Source organism: Dermacentor variabilis, chromosome 11, assembly GCF_050947875.1.
Source record: "Dermacentor variabilis isolate Ectoservices chromosome 11, ASM5094787v1, whole genome shotgun sequence".
Classification (NCBI taxonomy): Eukaryota; Metazoa; Arthropoda; class Arachnida; order Ixodida; family Ixodidae; genus Dermacentor; species Dermacentor variabilis.
The window spans coordinates 62913232-62927766 of record NC_134578.1 but is presented as its reverse complement, the minus strand read 5'-3'; the positions used below and the strand labels follow the sequence as shown (position 1 = coordinate 62927766).

Genomic DNA, 14535 nt, shown 5'->3' with positions numbered 1-14535 from the left:
TTACGCTCGTTAAAACTATGCGGAACGCTTTCACTGCGCCGTGGAAAACTCGCCTCGTGTTTTTCACTGGTCGTCCCCTTTGAACAATTCTAACAGTAAATGTAAAGTTTACACAGATGGTTAGGCAATTCACGCGTGTTAGTTGAAGTTAATAAAAATGTGTGTGCGCGAAAGCGCGAAGTGTCAACGTGCGTGGTCTTTTGCGTGCCGGCTTTTGAACTGTGTGCGCGATCGTCGCGTGTGAACATTAATAGTTTGGGCGCTTCTTGAGTGTTGTTGTGCGTTCCATGTTATCTCCGCGTGTACTTTGCCTTGACTCGATCGTTAAATGGTAGGTCGGGCGCGCCGCTTTGCTGCCAAGTTTTAAGACGCCGTTGTTCAGACCTTGACATGCGTTCTGACAATCCTGGGAATTTAACGTCGCGCTTTCATTAAGAGGAAGCTTTAGCTCGGGCGCTCCTATCTAAATACATGTAAAAAGAGAATTAGTTTTTCTCGGCAACCACTGCACCAATTTTGACGAGGTTTGTTGCACTTAAAAGAAAAACGAAGTCTAGTGACTGTTGGTTTCGAATTTTTGAGTTAGGGCGTCAATCTTTCATTAAAAACTGGCGAAAATCCGAAATTTCCAAAAAACAAAACTGCCAAGTTTACAACTCCGTAACTCCTAAAGAAAAAACGATAATACAATTCTGTGAAATGCATCTAATAGAACATCCAAAGCGGTCAAAATTGATATATTACACATGAATCTAAAAAAATTTAGTAGCATGGAAATACAGCTTTTGCAGAACCCTTGTAAACAAGGTAACAAAATTCACGTAAGATGTACAATGACATATCGAATTTGTCCGCTTTCAATGATCTAATGGATGCCGTTCATAGAACCGCGATATCTGTTTTTGATACAGAGCTATCAATTTTTAAAAATTGTGCTTCTGTTTTTTCAAACGGTCAAATATTTGAAAATCGTTTTACATAAATTCAAGCCCTAAATAGAAATTCCGCTTCCAACAGTCACTAGAATTCAACTTTCTCTTTCAAATGCAACAAATTTCATTAAAATCGGTCCAGGGGTTATCTCATAAAAACGTTTTTGTGTTTTACATGTATTTGAGTAGGCCGCGTCGGAGTTGGGGCCCGAGCTAAAGCTTCCTCTTAAATACTCGACGCGTGTTACCCCTCGACGAGATTAACTGATTGAATTTTTCGACAGTTTGTCGACGATCGCTGCGGCACCGTTGTCAGATTGGCATGGCGAAGGAGTCAGTTGCACTTGAAATGTGAACAGATCGCAAAACGATTGCGTCGCCTAAACCCGCTGTCTCGTTGGAAATTCACCGAAACGTGGCATTACTAGAGGTAGCCCCAGTTTGTTTCGTCGACAAGCCTAAGTGCGTCTTGGGCTTGCGTCTGTTTAACGTGTGCAGGATTGGCTGGATGGATGGACGTTATAAGCGTCCCCTTTGGAACGGGGCGATGGGTTGGGTCACCAAGCTCTTGCTATTATACTGCCTAATGTCCTACCTAGGTTAAAAAAGAAGAAAAGAAAGGGGGGGGAGGACTCGCGATGAATTCCCATAACCTAATTTTCTGACCCCTATTGTGAACTTCGTTTTTGTATCTCTCAGTTTTTTGTCGTTTACATACCGTTGCCCACCAATCTTTCAATTGCCTCTTACTAATCTCTATTGCGGACGTGTCTACTTTCCCCATACTTAGCACTTGTCTGTACGCCATCTGTCAACAGTGTCAGGCCATTTTGACCTGAAGCAATCCTTGTGATGTGATAACGTTACCTGTGATATTCTGTTTCAATATCCAGTTTCGGAATCCTCACAGAGGGGCTACCTTACATTTCTTGCAGTGTAAATGTTCAGTACACACATCATGTTCACTATGGTAATGACCGTCGTACAAATTCGTAATTTTATGCCATAAGTCTTCTCTATGTTACTTAGGGCTTATAGTTTCCTCATAGGTTCCTTGCATTCTTGCAGTGTAAACGTGAACTACACACATTCTTCAATCCTTGGCGGCCACAGAGCTGTCCGTGTCCGTGTTAGCTGTCCGTGTTGAGCTGCCCATCCGTGTTATCCAAGGGGGTACATGGATGTTTGCATTGTCTGTTCCCTTCGTGCCCCGGCTGTTAGGCCTCACGCCATAGGCCTCTCGTCTGGCCACCCCGTCGAAGGAGTACCACACTACTGCTTATTCAGCGCTTTACGTGGATCCGCCTTCGGGCAGCGGCATATTGCTAGCAGATTTGTTTTAAGCCTCGCAAGTGGCGCAAGTGGTCGTAATCAGGCACAATCTTCTGCTGAAAATAATCCACCGCCTAATGCCACCTGTGTACTTAGTTTGGATAAAACGAGCGACTGGTTTAGGCAACAGACGTCATGAACATGGACATGGACAGACATGAACAGGCGTTCATGTCTGTCCTCAAGAGTTATGAGCACAGCCGGTTTTGAACGCATGACAATAGGGGGCACATGCTACCTGAACGTTATATCAGTTCTCCCTCTTTACTGACCCCAGCCAAGAAAACAACGAAAGGAACTGGTCACTAGGGGTGTGAGCTAGAGTACAGGAAGCGGAGGTGTCAATGTGGTAAGCCGCTATTGACCAAAAATCTAGCCTGGCCCTGTATAGAGTCCACAAGACAACCATCTCTGTGGAATTGCTGTACAACAACAGTGTTTGCAGTGCCCTTTTGTTTGAGACCCTTGTGGGAGCACTGCACACTACGGTGTATAGCCGCCGCTTCAACCAGTTGGTGGACGGTGCAGTGCAGGGCATGCGAGGATGATGAGGACGGCATTGAAAACATTGTGCTCTCGTCAACCGGATGGAACCACACTTCCCAAGGCACTTGGTTTTGTGGAAGTGCGTTATGGCTATGACACAAACATTCACCCCCTATTAGCGGCTTCAATCACCAAGGCAAGACTTCTAAAGTGGTCATCAGGGGGGCAGTGAGCAAGGTGCATACATATTGTTCGAAGAACTGATGTAGAGTTTCTTTATCTTCTATTGGGGGGCGGGGGGTCAGAGCACCATGACGTGTCCACCCGATGCAAAGGGAAATGCCACGACGATCATCATTTAGCTTAGCAATGTACTACAAAGGAGTCCGAGGGAACACCTGTTGTCCCTTTACAGGTGACTCATGATTTTGGAATCTCAGAGTACACCGCGGCCAGCCACACCACAAAAATTGGCAACAAAAGAGGAATTGTTAGCATGCGTGTCGCTGCTGCGTTGAGCAGACGGCGCCAACGACATGCAGCAGAACGAGCACATCAAGCTTCACCGGAAGCGGTATGGCTAGAGGCTCGACCACCATGACGGCTTCGCAAGTGGCTTGGGTGGAAGCCACACTGTGATGCTGTTAAGGCCAAGACCACTCAGGGCCTCAAGACCAAGATGCTCACCAAGAAGCACTACTTGGAGAAAGTCCACATAAAGAAGATGCTGAACATGCATGAGGAGAAGCTGACCAAGCAGCCAGGACCTGAGGCAGTGGCGCAGGGTGCAGCTCCGGTCAACCTGCTGGACCGCGAGAACCAGTCGAGGGCTAGGTCCTGTCGAAGATGATCAACCAGAAAAGGAAAGAGAAGGCCGGCAGGTGCGACATGCCCATTCCGAAATTCCATGGCCTAGCAGACTGCGGTGTTCTGGGTGATCAAGACAGGCAAAAGAAAAAAAGAAGGCACGGAAGTGCATGGTGACCAGACGTTCATCTGAGAAGGGACTCATGCGTAAGCCTCTGAAGTTTGAGTGGTTCACCAGACCAATGGCACTGTGTTTCAAGAAGGCTCATGTGATGCACCTGGCACTGAAAGCCACGTTATGCCTGCCAATCATCTTCGCAAAAAATCCACGCTCACCGCTCTACTCGCAGCTGGGGGTGATCACAAAGGGAACTGTGTTCAAAGTTACTCTCCGTGAACTGAGTCTCGTTATGTAGGGTGGCAAAGCGGTCTGGTGAAAGTATGCGCAGGTGAGCAACAACAGCAAGAATGATGGTTTTAGAAGCACATCAATGCTGCGCTTCTTGTGTGAAGAAAATGAAGGTTTTCTTTTTGGTAATTGTTTCCCTTTCATTGCTTGAAGCCGTCCAATTGTTCCTTTTGTAGGACTTCCATTGTTTGTGGTAACACACCCAGCTTCAACGTTTCAAGGCCACTGTGTACATGACCAGAGCTCATTCAAGGCTGTGTAGAAAGGGTGCTTGAGCGCCCTGCCAGCAGAGAATGCTTGTCCTCTAAAGCATTGCAGCATTGCAAATTTTCACTGGTGCCCCACCATGTGACAGCAGCTTCGTAATATGCAGTGACCTGATAACATTGAAGGTTGCTGTTGGATCTTTTGTGTTGACTTTGCACTGTCTTAGCATTATTCTTTTTTCCTTGTCGCAGGTTGCCATGCAGATCTTTGTGGAAACTCTCACTGGCAAGACCGTCACACTAGAGGTGCGTGTACCTGCCGTTGCTTCCTGCAAAAGCTTTAATCGTCTTCTCTGTGATGAATCATGTACCACTCATACGCACTTACCTGGTGATAAGCGCAAAACACCGAATCACTATATGCAACTTCTGATCACTTCTCAGCAGTGTTTCATAACCTGTAAAAGACTGCGCAGTCTTGTGACCCCGGTGCTTTTTTTCCCCACCTCATTCGTAGGTCGAGCCAAGTGCTGTTATCGAAAATGTAAAGGCGAAAATCCATGACAAGGAAGGTGAGTTCTGCATGTAAGGAAGTTCACACTGTACTTTCACAGTGAGGCTGTTAATGAAACTAGAGGTGCTCACAAACTTTACGACATTTCTCACTGTTTTCTGGTTGGGGTATGCCATTGACCATGGTAACATATTTAGAGAATGTGGGGCATGTTAGGGACAATACGCAGGCAAATTTTGAACTGTGTATGTTTCAATTACGGCTTCTGTGAAAATTGCTAAGCTGTAGCCTTTGACCTGTTTAAAGGAGTTATGAGAAGCCCTTACGAATGTGCTTTATATTCTTGGGTGAGTCATAAACTCAAAACACTTCGTATTTTCAAGAAATGGCTACTCTATATGTGACATTTCCTGAAAGTCTGAGTTGTGTTATGTGTGTTTCAAAATAATTGCTAAATTCTGGTCTTCACTAATTAAAAGCATTGAAGACATTTACCGAATCCTTCGTTTTCCCCTATTTTCATGTGGCGTAAGGTTCATAGGTGGTTTCTCTGATGTTCTCAGTGAATTAAACAAGGCAACTTGTTTGTTTGCTTAATATAATGATCAGCTAAGGGGTGATGTGTAGGCAAATTTGTGGAATTTAGCAATTAAGTACATATACAAGTGCTATGTTTTGTTACGAATCCATCTCGTAAGCGGCACAGAACTTAGCTGGTTCCCCTTGCAGAATGACAAATGCCACCAAGATCATATCTTGAAAAAATGTGGGAGAACTCTACTGCAAATCTGTGTGCAAAGTTAGATGCATGTTGATCAAGTGCAGCTTTTGGTGAGGAAAAAAATCTGATCAAGTGTTCGAAAGTGTCATACAGACATTTTCATCTAGGCTTGCCAATGTCCCCCCTTTTACTCCAAGTTTATATTTTACGAAAATGGGGCGTTGTTAAGTGCATTGTGTGATGAAACTTCAGCATTCCTAGCCCAGTTACAAGCATTGCAAGTAATTACTGAACGCTCTTATTTTTTTCCCTTGTCTTAATGCATTATACGACATCCGTAGTAGGTTTCCGTGGTGTCTTTCGGGAACTAAACAATGCACCATGTTTTTATTTTTTAGTTAGACAGGTATTGGGGGGGGGGGGTAATGTGCAGGCCAAGTTCAATATTAGTTCACTAATTATGACATAAGCAGTAAATTATTGCATGCAAACAATGCAGTGTTGCAGTCGTGTTTTACGAATAAGAAGGAGCCGACCTGTTATAGCGTGCAGCACGACTCATACTCATTGATAGATCTAGCAGTTGGCTGTGCTTCTCTTCTGCCTTGGCGCTCGAAAAAAATTCCTTGTGTTCCCACATAGTGGCAGCACATGACAGAAAAGAAAAAAGTTTGGAAATTGGTGCGCTTTTTAAACGTACAGACTGCGCTGTAAATGTACGACATTGACCATTTTTGGACTTCTTTGTGGCGCCGTATATTTGTCATTGACCCTCAAAGCGTTAACACGGCATGACAACCCTCCAGGTATTCTGAGATGGAAATTAACATTGGCTTCCAGGCAGCATTTTAAATAATTAACTTACTTAACATGCAATTTTATAAACTATTTTAGTAAAGATGATGCTGTTGCATAATTTACCGCTTTTAGTTATTGGTGCGGCTGAAAAGTTTATCCCAAAAGGGAATGGTGGTTTACTTAAAAGACGTGTTCCCTGGTGGGACGTAGATTGTAAAGAAGGGTGAAAGAGGCAGAATAAGGCATGGGGCTTATTGTGTAGATTGCCAAATGCAGAAAGATCTCATTCAATTTAAATGCATAAAATTTCAGGGAAGGCAGGCCCACATCAGGCAAAGAAACAAAGCTGGGTGAGGCTCCTCTCGGGTATAAGTTCATGCACACAGGTGGCAAAAGTATGGAATGGCCTCAGGCTAGAAGGTCAGCAAATCCATCAATTCCATCTGTTGAATGACCAAGGGAATTCTTAGAAGAGCAGGCAGACTCCCTAAGGGAGCAATTTGAGCATGTGTCAAAGTTAATCTACTACTCACAATCCTTCATTAAGTACAGACAAATAGAAGAATATAAGGCATTTGTGCGTAAATCACCACAGAATGCACCATATAACCGTCCTTTCAGTATTGCCAAGCTGAAAACTGCCTTGATCACGTGCAAGAGCTCTGCGCCGGGACCTGATAGAATAATGTGTGACAGGATTAAAAAAAGTACACACTGATACACAATGGATGCTACTCACCCTTTTCAACACTATTTGAGCTGCTGGATATCTTCCATCCGCATGGAAAGAAGCGATAGTGGTCCCCGTTTTGGAGCAAGGTAAAGATCCTTCGGCGGAGGCAAGTTACCGCCCAACAGCTCTCGCAAGTTGCCGTTGTAAGCTTTTTGAGAAAACGATGAATCGGGGACTCGTGCATTTCCTTGAACTGAACAAAATGCTTGATCCCTATTGGTGTAGGTTCAGAGCAGGGCACTCTACAACAGATTATCTTGGTGCGCATTAAAGGAAATATTCGTGACGCATTTGTACGCAAATAATCTTTCTTACCCATATTCCTCGATATAGAGAAAGGCATATGACACAATGTGGCGCTACGGAATTTTGAGAAACTTTTCGGGGAACGGGCATCCGTGTCAATATGCTAAACCTAATATGAAGCTGCTTGTCCTACGGTAATTTCCTCGTCAAAATCGGCAATGTATTGTCACGTCCATTTATACAGGAAACTGGTGTACCCCAGCGAGGCAGGCTCAGCTGCACACTCTTTATTGTTAAGATGACCACACTGCGTGCTTCATTAACACCGACCATTCTTTATTTCGTCTACTTGGCCAACATTCAAATAGGCTTCTAATACTGTAACCTCGCAGTGTGTCATACCTGTGTCACACGGGCGTTTGGAAGGCCTTCCAACCGATAGTCAGTTGACTCAAAGGTCAAGTTTGAGCTGCCACACGGGCCGTTTCGAAGGCCGCCGAGTCAATAGTCTATCGAGTCAACGGCGCACCTTACAACTCTATCGAAATCTTGATGGCCTTTGAGCAACGGATGGGAAACAGCGCGTACATGCCCTCTTGTTCACAGCATGCTCGTACTCACGGTTAGAAAAATATAAATTAAACCAAAATACTCTAAAAATACTATATATGAGTGTTATTAATTATTCAATAAAGTGACATGTGCGAACACACACCAAAACGGCAGCCACATCGAGCGGCGCAAACGTTGCCGCAGTTTCGCTACTCAACAACTTAAATACTAAACATATATGTATCATCATCATCAGCCTAGTTACGCCCACTGCAGGGCAAAGGCCTCTCCCATACTTCTCCAACTACCCCGGTCATGTACTAATTGTGGCCATGTTGTCCCTGCAAACATCTTAATTTCATCCGCCCACCTAACTTTCTGCCGCCCCCTGCTACGCTTCCCTTCCCTTGGAATCCACTCCGTAACCCTTAATGACCATCGGTTATCTTCCCTCCTCATTACATGTCCTGCCCATGCCCATTTCTTTTTCTTGATTTCAACTAAGATGTCGTTTACCCGCGTTTGTTGCCTCACCCAATCTGCTCTTTTCTTATCCCTTAACGTTACACCCATCATTCTTCTTTCCATAGCTCGTTGCGTCGTCCTCAATTTCAGCAGAACCCTTTTCGTAAGCCTCCAGGTTTCTGCCCCATATGTGAGTGCTGGTAACACACAGCTGTTATACACTTTCCTTTTGAGGGATAGTGGCAACCTGCTGTTCATGATTTGAGAATGCCTGCCAAACGCACCCCAGCCCATTCTTATTCTTCTGGTTATTTCAGTCTCATGATCCGGATCCGTGGTCACTACCTGCCCTAAGTAGATGTATTCCCTTACCACTTCCAGTGCTTCGCTACCTATCGTAAACTGCTGTTCTCTTCCGAGACTGTTAAACAATACTTTAGTTTTCTGCAAATTAATTTTCAGACCCACCCTTCTGCTTTGCCTCTCCAGGTCAGTGAGCATGCATTTCAATTGGTCTCCTGAGTTACTAAGCAAGGCAATATCATCAGCGAATCGCAAGTTGCTAAGGTATTCTCCATCAACTTTTATCCCCAATTCTTCCCACTCCAGGCCTCTGAATACCTCCTGCAAACATGCTGTGAATAGCATTGGAGATATCGTATCTCCCTGTCTGACGCCTTTCTTTATAGGGATTTTGTTACTTTCTTTGTGGAGGACTACGGTGGCTGTGGAGCCGCTATAGATATCTTCCAGTATTTTTACATATGGCTCATCTACACCCTGATTCCGTAATGCCTCCATGACTGCTGAGGTTTCGACTGAATCAAACGCTTTCTCGTAATCAATGAAAGCTATATATAAGGGTTGGTTATATTCGGAACATTTCTCTATCACTTGATTGACAGTGTGAATATGGTCTATTGTTGAGTAGCCTTTACGGAATCCTGCCTGGTCCTTTGGTTGACAGAAGTCTAAGGTGTTCCTGATATGGCGATGTATAAACAAATTCTTTTATTATATAAATAAACATAAAAGAAATTATAGGGCTTTGAGGATGTTTTAATGTTGTTTACCTTTTCGTGACATGAAAACGAAAATAAAGATCCGCAGCGCCACACAATTTTGCGAGAAACGCCTGAACCACATAACGACCTTTCAAAAGTGCCGTGTAGCAGCGCAACAACTCCTTTAAGTCAATAGAGTTGTGGCGTTTCGAAGGTTATCGACTGGAAGGCCTTCCAAATGTGCCCGTGTGACACAGGTATAAGACACAGGTATAGCCCTGCTTGAGTAACATGTCTAAGTGGGCTGACAAAAATGGATTTAAAGTCAACCCCCACAAAAGTTATTGTGTTCATTTTACTAGAGGGGCTTGGTTCCAGATCCTTGTGTAAAACTGCGTGGCCAACAAATACCTGTCAGCAAAGAGCACAAATTTCTAGGTATTATACTTGACTACATCTCAAAGTGAAATGTCTAAAAACAATTAACTTACTGAAAGTATTATCTCGTGGACATCCTATGGCATCAACAGGAAGTGTTTAATGAATCTTTATAAGAGCCTCATTCGATCACGATTAGGCTATTGCACCGTAGTATACAACTCTGCCCCCCCCCCCCTCTCCCTGAGCGCACTAAAGATGCTGGATCACATCCACCCATCTGGGTATCGCCCTGGCCACCGGCGCTTTCGAAACAAGCCCTATTGAAAGCTTGTAGGTAGAATCGAATGAGTGGTCACTCCATCTGCAGAGATGATACATCAGCATCACATATTTTCTCAAGGTACACACTTTAATCTTGAACATCCGTGTTCTAATACTGTTAATGATCTGACGTGCAGTACACTTTTCTATGTTCGAGCCTCGGTGAGACAGCCTTTTTCACTGTGTGTGAGGGAGCTTAGCATGGAAATGGATGTCCCACTCTTCGAGCGTCGCTTAACGCCTCCAGCTAAACAGCCATTTCCTTTGGAATGGCAGCTTGTAGAATGTGATGTATATTGTGTAAGAGTTACAAAATACTCACCAGAGCTCTAAATTCAAATGCATTTCCATCACCGTCAATTGAGGCACTATTGCCCTGAATTCTACACCAATGCATCAAAGTTGCATGCTGGTGTATCTTATGCGGCTGTTGGTACCTTTTTCTCTGAATCGGATGTATTGAACCCTCATACAGGTATCTTTGCTGCTGAAGCCTATGCAATGCTGTCTGTGGTTAAACACATAAAGCAATGAAAACTAGAGAAAGCAGTAATATTCACAGACTCCTTAAAAGGACACTGAAGGCTAATACTAAGTCAATGTGGACTGTTTAAATACCATTACAGAAACCTCACAACGTTCGTTTCATGCCATGAAAAGACTTGGTTTACGAGAAAATTGCATCTGAAGGGTCGGAATACCTTTTTCGAATTTCGAATCTCCCGCCACCCAACTCGGGGAGTGGTGACGTTGCGTACGCCATCATCGCCCTTTGCTGCCGTCGGCGAGTAAAACGGCGCCCGACAAACGGCGGTACTGAGCCAACACACATAAAGTCAGAGCGACGGATTCGCCGCTCCAGCTGCTTTTTGGCCAAGTGGCGCAGACGGTTCAGGCATCCCACGACTTCACATGGAAGTTGACTTCTCTGCTGCTTGCAGTTTGTGCGAGTTTCACGAGCCACCAAAACTAGCGCACCACTAAGCAACAACGAAACTACTGAAACGCGAAAGCGTGGGTGGTGTAGAGTCCAGCGAAAATGAAACCTTCTGACTGCTTGCGTCATTGTCAAGGGTAATTTCAATGAGTTATTTTTTCTAAAAGTGAAGTAGAGTTGGACAGGCAGCATTTTATTTCGTCTTGTTATACAAGACAAGGATGTTTTTTGCAACGAGTGGACGAGTACCAGTGACGAAATTTAACTGAGAAGTGCTTTCATCATCGGGAAAGTGCTTGAAAGTCGCAGAGAAGTCTCCAATCATGACCTGCATTTACCTCAGTTCCTCGAGTATTAAGGCTCTCTTTGCGATAATATTGACACCTCAGAGGTTCTCGAACACTAATCTGTCACTTTAGCTGGACTTAATATTTGCCTTTAGTGTCCCTTTAAGTGTTGTAAAAGCGCTAATGTCCTTAGGAAAACACAAAAATCCTGTTTTTATTGAGCTTTGCTCGTACTTGTCCAATATTTGTTCATCTCATAGACACGTGACAATATCCTGGGTTCCTGGCCATAGATGCATCGAGGGTAATGTGCTAGCAGACCAGATGGCCACATCAGTTACATCGCAAGCTATTAATCCTACCACTACTATTCCTGCCACAGATCTCAAGCCTTCTTTGCGAACATAACTGCGAAGCCACTGGCAGTGCTTGTGGGACACTTAAACAAATAAGCGCCACTTGATTAAGCCAGTTAGGTTTGTGGCCGTCCGCTACGAAAACACAATGAACTGATGTCCTATTCAGTTGTCGTAGAATAGGACACACATATGATACCCTCAATTTTCTATTGACTGGTAATGAACCTCCAATCTGTGGTAAATGTGGTGAGAGGCTCACCGTTCTCCATGTCTCGTGGAGTGTCAGGAAGCCAAAAGAAACATTTTCCTCCAGCATACCGCTATTGTGTGCCTCTCCATCCGACTATGTTTCTTGGTGAAGAACTGCTTTTTAACACCAAAGCTGTCCTAGGTTTCTTGAATGATGTGGTCTTTCATGTTAATAGATCAATAGTTTCGTAGCGCATCCTCTCTCCAGAGGATGCCACTGTAATAATAGTCTGTATAGCACACACCTTCAGGTTCCTGTGCTTCAAGGGCTACACTAAGGCAGTAATGCTTTTTGAAAAGTTTTTGCATCTTACAAATTTTTGTATACAGTCGAACCCATTTGTAACAATTCCGGTTTTAACAACATATCGGTTATAACAACGAGAAGCTGCTGCACTGTCAACTTTTGTATGTTTTGCATGGTGAAATTACTCGTTTACTACAATTCTCCGATGTCACATTATCGGTTATAAGGATGAAGTCTGGCTGCTCGGTGTCCAAGCCGAAAGGTAGTGAAATGCGAAATCCTTGAAAAGAAAACGAGAAATTAGAGCCGCTGCACAGTGGCCCGCTACTCGAACGGCCGCCGTGCGCTTATTTTCCAGCCTTCTTCCTGCGCCTCTCTCCCGTCGCCCTTCCACCTCTCCGAACATGAATGGGCTGCGGCCATATTTCTATGCCATGCCACCCTCCGAAACACGAATAGACTGCACCAACTGTGCTGCTCGCATCTTGCTCACTGGCTCCTCATTCAGTGCAGTTCTGCAAACAGCCCCGTGTTCATCTTATGCGTAGAAATCTTCCCTTTCCACGTGGTTTCTCAGCCTCTTCTGGCTTGCTGCCAAGGCAGAAGATGGCTGACCCGCCTGCTGTTAATCTGCAATGCACAATGTTGCCGCTGAAAAGAGAGCGCAAGGCTATAGATTTGGAAACGAAGTGCTAAGTGCTTCTAACTGATGAGGTGATCGTCGCGAATGTGCTTGCATTAGATAGCGACGGTAACGATGACGTGGTAGGGCAGGCTGCCTCAACATCATCCTCACAGGAGGCCTGGCAGATGATTCAGTCCCCACGGGGCTTCGTTTTCGCGAGGGACCTTCCGCTGCACTAAGTGGAGCACCTGTATACCTTGGAGAAGGATGTCGGCAAGGCGGATGGGCAGAGGGTTTTCTCGTGCAATGCAGTGCTACGTTACATGGCGAGACGCTTGTGGCGATCTCGCCTCAGCGTTTCTTTTGGATTTCTCAAGCTTACAGGCTGCTGTGGCAACCTGCTCGCATTTTTTAAAAGGCCCCTTTTGGGACCACCAAAGCGCTGCCTCGGCAGTGCTCGCATGTCGCTTGCCACCCGTTACCCTTCTTTGCAGTTATAGCAGTGCCATTCTTTAACGCCAACAGCCGCGGCTTGTTACTTGAGATGGAGCGCCCAGGAAGCATTTAAACGAGTGAGCACAATCAGCAGCCCGATGGAGGAAGGTGGTGGGGAAGGGCACTGGCCTCCCTGCCATTATAGTTTGCGGAGATCAGCTCTGCAGTCTCCCTATTTTGATTTTTTTCATGCAACCAAGTTTTAACAATTATCCGTTGTAACAATGGAATTTTCATTGTATTTGACTATTGTTGTGAGTGGGTTCGACTGTATTGTAATTCTTTCACAATCTATTTTTCCTGTCCTTGGCATGCTTCATAGTCATTGCCGTAATTTTATTACATGCAGCTTTTATGCACTTTACAGCGACAGTCTTTTAGGACCCTTTACAGGCCCGTCACATCTGTTGCTCGTACTGTATTTACTCTGATCTAGGCCGAGCTCAATTCTGAGGTGACTCCCCAAGTGACCGAAGCCAGAAAACATTTTAAAAAGTTACCTTGAATCTAGGCCGAACAAAAAAGTGAGGACAGCGTTCACGAAATGAAAGCAGCATCTACTTAATGTGAACATGCCGAGCTCACTCTATGTTATCATCGCTGATAGCCTCGTCGCTGTAGCTCAGACCACACGCATAAGCTCGCATCTGCGTGCCCAGGCGTTCGCAGACAATGCGGCACAGCTCGCACGCATCGAAATGCAGCTCGATCTCGGTGAACAGCTCCTCTCTGTTATCGTGCGCTTATTTTTCTTATCGCTGTCATCTCCTCGCTGCGGCACACGCAAAAAGCATCCCCGTTGCCCCTCCCAACGACAGACGTTCTTCATATCAATGCCGAAGTCCCACCCGGCTTGAAAGTTTGACGATGCCTCTGTGGCTAGCACAACTTTTCATTTGAAAGCTGCACTAAGTGGCTTGGCGCATTTGGTGTCCTTACATTAACGCCACGCTATGGGCCCTGCTGCACGCCGATACGACACAAGTCAAATAGCGACGTCGCTCATGGCTACTGCCACAGATAGTATCGGCTGCGATACTGGCTTTTCTAGATAGTGCTAGCTATGCACCATATTTATCATTTTCAATTACAAACTGGCACATTCTAAAAAATATTTGAATCTAAGCCGACCCTGGAGTTTGGTGTATGATTATTTGAAAAAATACTATGAGCCTAGATTCGAATAAATACGGTTATTCATTGCTTCACTTCGAACTCATTACCACTGACCTGGCGCTTTTTGGTCATACTCGGCCCTTGCGCCACAAAACACTATATTCATCATCAACATTGAATGTTGCTATTGGATCTTTTATTTTGACTTTCCGCTGACCTAGCATTATCCTTTTTTTTTTCCTTGTCGCAGGTTGCCATGCAGATCTTTGTGAAAACTCTCACTGGCAAGACCATCACCCTAGAGGTGCGTGTA

The 14535-nt window shown here is 44.8% G+C and overlaps 1 pseudogene; it reads left to right on the top strand.

The window, feature by feature from the left end:
• The first annotated feature begins 3286 nt into the window (after positions 1 to 3286).
• LOC142564881 (ribosome biogenesis protein NSA2 homolog) overlaps positions 3287 to 14535 on the top strand; it is a 35823-nt pseudogene continuing 24574 nt past the window's right edge.